At 35.0% G+C, this 6,302-nt stretch overlaps 1 long non-coding RNA gene across 1 annotated transcript; it reads left to right on the top strand.

Annotated features, from left to right (window-relative positions):
- The first annotated feature begins 1,652 nt into the window (after window positions 1–1,652).
- LOC142181818 (uncharacterized) lies at window positions 1,653–4,403 on the top strand. Its single transcript, XR_012710719.1, has 2 exons — window positions 1,653–1,950; window positions 3,831–4,403. It is a non-coding gene; the product is annotated as an uncharacterized LOC142181818 (long non-coding RNA).
- The last annotated feature ends 1,899 nt before the right edge of the window (window positions 4,404–6,302 follow it).

Consider the following 6,302-nt stretch of genomic DNA (forward strand, 5'->3'; position numbering starts at 1 on the left):
ATCTGCATACATGGGTGAGTTGATCATGACTTGTGACACCGCGGCCGCACTTCTTTTTGTGCGAACCGCACGGGTGAGTTTCGAGGCCTGCAACCATTTTGGACCTGCTACAGCTATGTTTTTCGGCCTAAAACATCCCAGAACCTACCCGGAACCTACCCGGAACTGCCGGAACTTCAAACCACTTGTACCAACACATCCCATGACATCGTTCAAACTTGTCCAAAACTTCAAAACGCTCACAACAACATCAATCACCAATTTAACATAGGATTCAAGCCTAAGAACTCTTAAATTATGTTTTCGATCAAAAAGTCTATCAAATCTCGTCCGAATGACCTAAAATTTTGCACACACATCCCAAATGACACAACGAAACTACTGTCACTCAAAATTCCATTCCGACCCCTATATCAAAATTTCGCCTATCAACCGGAACCGCCAAAATATCAACTTCACCAATTTAAGTCTAAATCTTCTCTACAACTCCAAAACTCATTCCGATCGCGCTCCTAAGTCATAAATCACCTACCAAAGCTAACCGAACCATCGGAACTCACTTCTGAGCCTTCTAACACATAAGTCAATATCCGGTTGACTTTTCCAACTAAATCCTTCTTAAACGAGACTAAGTGTCTCATTTATTTCCAAATCCTTTCTGAACTTGAACTAATCCACTCGATCACATAAAACACGGATAACAAAGCTTAAAGAAGCTAAAAAGGGGGAAAATGGAGCGATAACTCATGAGACGACTGGTCGGATCGTCACATTTCTACCCGGAAAGATTGTACATAAACTATTTGGAAAAGCTAATAGAGCTGATTTTCACGTGGTTTGGTTATGTCTATTTGATTTCTCATAAATTCGAAGCACTTGAATACTTTAAGAAATATTTGATGAAGTTGAGAATCAATTAGACAAAAGGATTAAAATATTAATAACTGATAGATGGCGTGAATATATATAAAAAAATGAAATATTGTGTAACGAAAAGGGCATCACTAGACAGTTAACTATTCCTTACACGCCTCAATAAAATGGTATAGCGGGAAGAAGGAATAAAATACTATTGGACATGATAAGGTCCATGATGGCGCATGCAAATTTACCTATCTCCCTTTGTGGAGATGCATTATTGACTGCAGCCTATATATTGAACAAAATGTCTTCTAAATCAGTTTATTCCACTCCTTATCAATTTTTGACTGGTCATAAATCAATCTTAAATGATATATGACCTTGGCACTACCAGAAAATGGGCCTATGGCAACAGTTATTTTAGCAATGGTTGAACAACTGTTGCCATAGAACATCTATGGTAATGGTTACAACCGTTACAATAGCATTTAGGTGATATCAACACACTTAAGCTATACAACTATTGCAATTGTAAAACAATTATTGTCATAGATGCATTTGGCGTAACGGTTATATAAACCATACCAATAAAACTATCTACGAGAACGCTTTTATTGTAAAAATTCTATTAGAACGGTTATTTTTTCCCTCCTTATTTCCCCCCTTGAATTTTTTGTTAAACCCGCCAAAACAACCCCTATTTATTTTATTTTTGAATAATTTTAATAATCAAAATATTAAGTAAAAAGACTTTTTTTGCCCTTCCCCATTAAAACATGCGATGCCCCCAAACTAAAAACCCTCAGACAACTTCTTCAATTACAAACGCCTCTCTCTCTCTCCAAAAATCGTCTTCTCTCGTTCACTCTAAGAAATCCGTTGAATCTTCCTCTCTATCGTATTCCTTTATTTCACTCTGTGAACTTGGTTTTATGGGTTTTTACAAATAAGTTTTGCTGATTTGGTGGGGGTGGCAAAATTTTGGGTAACGTGAATGGGGGTGGCAAAATTTTGAGGCATTTGAGCAAACTTTATCAAAATAGGTGCTCTCCCCAAATTCCTAAATCCAACACCAGTAATTTTAGCAATGTAAGTTATTTTGATGTCTTTTTTGAACTGTTCAATCTATCCATGGAGGTTGTAGAATTGCTCTAGGGATGGTGTATTTATATTGATTGATAAGTAGTACATCACATATGTGAATCTAAATTTTTTCTTGTTTTGTTTTTTAATTTTGTGGTGTCAAACCAGTTATTTTTTGGTGAAGCAGTGTTTGCTCTCCTTTTTCTTCTCTCTTTTGCTCTAACAAATCCAAACATGCAAAGGTTAGAGTTAATTCTGAAATGTTGCTTGTTTGTTGCATCCGCATGTGTAGATGAATTGGGATTTGCGTTTTAACAGACATTTTAAATTAATTAAATTGTCAAGTTTTCTCTTTTTCTTCTTGTTCGTTTTCTTTTAATTATAAAAGTGATATATGGAGCAGAAGGAAAGAGATGAATATGAATTAAGGCAAAGAAGAAAGAACCTTAAATTAATTCAATTTAGCAGATAGTTAATTATGTTTTTTTCTTCTAGATTCGATTTAAACTAGAACCTAATCCTAATAGGTTGAGAATTGAGATATTAGCTGTTGTAGTGGAGAAATTGTGTAGGAATTGTCCAAAAAACTGCAAAACACTATCCCGAAATTTGGAAATACTGAGCTGAAAGTGCAGTTAATGTGTAGAATTATTTCTGGCCAGATTTAAATGCTTGACAAGCTTTGTAAGTTCCTTCAAATTAGTGACAATGAATTCAATAGTTCCTTTAAATTTGTGAGGTTTGTTGCACTGTTGATGCCTTAATAGCAGGAATTGAACTTTTGTGGTTCCAGTGTTGAAATCCGATGCTTTGAACTTTGTTTTGACTCTAGTTTGAGAATTTTTGTTCACTACTGCTGTAGTTCCTTGAAACTGAACTGTATTACTGATTTCCTAAATAGTTGTTGATCTGATTTGTGTTCCTCATATTGTGCTCAGTTGGGTCTGCAAGATCAACTGAAATTGTTGGTTATTTGCACCAAAATTCTATCTTTTTGCTCCTCTATTATCTGCAGAAAATCTGCAGTTTTTGAGTTCAGTTTTGGATTAGAATATGCACTATTTGAGTCTAATTTATGTACTATTTTACAGAATTTCAGTTGCGATCAGTAATGGTTTAAACTTTTTTGAGTATAATTAGTTTGTTTTTGTATCTAAGTCAAGATTATTTCTTGTTCTCTTTGCTCGAATACTCTCCAAGTAATCCCTCACTGATGTCATTTTTTGTTTTTGTTTTTGCATGCTCCTCCTTGTTGAACTATAGAAGCTTCTTTGGTAGTATAGATATTATTAACTGAGATAAAATTTATTTCTGGTTGCCGAGGAGAAATTATTTTTGGTAATTTAGGGAACACTCATTCCTGGTAAGTTTTCTTAATTTAAATTTTTGGTAATTGGATTTGCTGGTAGTGTATTTGTGTATTTCACTTATTTATCTTGTTATGTATGTTACTCTGAATTAGTTTTTATTGCTATCTTGGGGTTTAACTAATGATGCCTTAAGTTAAGTTACAGGATGTTGCTGAAGTCTAATATTTTTTTTAGAACTGAATGCATGGATAGAGTACGGTTCTAAATTAAAGTGCTACAAATAACAGAATAGGCAAGCATTGTTATTTAATATTGTTCTGTAACTTTTTTGTTGCAAGAATACAAAAATCGTCAACCTATTTCTTAGAGTTACCAAGCTAACTAGATATTTATTATGTGAGCTTGCAGAAAACTCATAAAAATATACACATGCACTATTTTAAAATTAAAAATAAAATATCCCACTTCTCTTCAGTTGCTCCTTCTTCTGAGTTTTTACCTTTAAAAGCATTGGTCAATGTCTGATTATATGTAGGTTTATTTGGTTAATTTTGTTAATTTAATTTTATCATATAGGATTTCAATGGATAATGGAGATAAAAGTTGGATGTATATCCTAAGATGGACGGATGAGTATATCCGTGGAGTGAATAATTTTTCTTATAAGGCATTTGAACGAGCTTCCCAGGGAAATAAAATATTATGCCCTTGAAACAAGTGTATTAATCGCTATTGACACTATAGAAATGTGGTGGAGGATCACTTGGTTGTCAATGGGTTTGTTGATGGTTACACCAAATGGAGTTTTCATGGGGAAGGATTTTCCTCTAGAAATGCACCTCACCAAAGCAATGATGATGAAGGTTCTAACATGCGTGATGATATTGATGGATTACTTCATGATACCTTTAGAAATGTAGAAGGTGACACAGAGCAGGAAGAACGGATGAGAAAGACTTTATCTGAAGATGCTAAGAGATTTGATAGATTATTAGAAGAAGGCAAACAAGAATTATATCATGGGTGTGAAACCTTCACTAAATTAAGTTTTACTATTCGGTTCTACATGCTTAAATCCTTGCATAGATTGAGTAATGTGGCCTTTTCATATATGTTAGAGTTGTTAAAAGAGGCAGTTCCCTTTGCTCAGTTGCAAGAATCTTTCAACAAGGCTAGAAACATGATAAAAGATTTGGGTCTTTATTATGAAAAAATACATGCATGCCCTAATGATTGCATGTTATTTTGGAAAGACATTGTAAAGGCCGATGGGGCTTCTCGATGGAAAGTTGTTGATGCTTCCTTGACTAATACAAGTTCTAAAATCCTAGTAATGGTTTTAAGGTACTTTCCCTTAAAGCCTAGGCTTCAAAGGATATTCATGTGTCCTAAAACAGCCATTGCAATGAGATGGCATGCTAATGAATGACTCAATGATGAGAATATAAGGCATCTTGCTGATGGAGAAGCTCGGAAGGATTTTGATTATCTACACCCAGACTTCTCTAGAGATACACGTAATGTTAGGTTGGGTCTTTCAAGTTATGGTTTCAACCCATTTCGAACCATGAGCATTACTCATAGCACATAGCATGTCCTGTTAATAAACTATAATTTATCACCATGGATTTGCATGAAGCCAGAATATATCATGTTGTCAATGATCATTCCAGGTCCTTCATCTATAGGAAATGATATAGATGTGTATCTACAACCATTAATTGAAGAATTGAAGGAACTATGGGAAACTGGGATAGAAACATATGATGCTGAGACAAATCAAACATTCCAACTGCGTGTAGCCTTATTGTGGACAGTTAGTGATTTTCCAGTGTTAGCAATGCTTTCGGGCTGGAGCACCAAGGGTAGACTGGCATGCCCCACTTGTAATTACGACACATGCTCACGATATCTCAAACATAGTCATAAGATGTGTTACTTGGGTCATCGAAAATTTTTGCCTCTTGATCATCCATCAAGAAAAGATAAGAACATTTAATGGTAATGAGGAGCATAAACATGCACCTACTCCTTTGTCGGGTGTGGAAGTGTTTAATGAGCTCCATGAATTCAACAATGTCTTTGGTAAGGAAAAAAAAAAGACCTCGAGGTAACAAGGGTCCATGGAAAAAAAGATCTATTTTTTTTAATTGCCATATTGGGCGCATAATAAATTGAGGCACAATCTTGATGTGATGCACATCGAGAAAAATATATGTGACAGATTACTTGGGACTTTATTGCAAATAGAAAAAAAGTCAAAGTATCATGCAAATTCTCGATATGACTTACAAAAAATGGGGATAGGAAAGGAGCTACAACCAAGAGAAGATGATGATGGTAGTGTGAGTTTGGCTAAAGCTTGTTTCTACATGAAACTACAACGGAAAAATTTATTTTGCACCGTTATAAAAATTTCCAAGTTATCAAAAGGGTGTGCTTCGAATATTTCAAATCGCGTGCAAGTAAAGGAGATGAAAATATCAGGGTACAAGAGTCATGATGCTCATTTTATAATGGATTACTTGCTCCAGGTTGTTGTTAGAAAGGCGTTTCCCTAGAATGTCTCGTTGGCCTTGATTAGGTTGGACAATTTCTTTATAGCCATATATATTAAGGTCATAAGGCGAAGAAATCTTGAAAGAATACAATTTGAAATTGTTGAAATAACTTGTGAGCTTGAAAAGTGTCACGACCCAAAATCTACTAGTCGTGATGGCACCTAACCCAACCCACTAGGTAAGCCAACTAACATCTATCCAGTTTCAATAATATTTAACAGGACAATCTAAATCTTATACATTTTCCGAGAACTGGTAGTACAAATCATGAGCTTCTAAGAATAGAGTTTACAAATTGAAAATGAAAGAAATACATAGTCTATTCGAAAAGTACATAAACGGAGTTTTATAAGCTAAGCCTACCCTGAACAAAGGAGGCAGCTACAACAGGGATGGCGGTATATCTTCAAGTCCTGCAACCATCGAGCACAGCAACAACAGCAACCGACATCTACATGCAATGTGCAAAAGTGTAGTATCAGTACAA

The sequence above is a fragment of the Nicotiana tabacum genome, chromosome 6 (genome assembly GCF_000715075.1).
Source record: "Nicotiana tabacum cultivar K326 chromosome 6, ASM71507v2, whole genome shotgun sequence".
NCBI lineage: Eukaryota > Viridiplantae > Streptophyta > Magnoliopsida > Solanales > Solanaceae > Nicotiana > Nicotiana tabacum.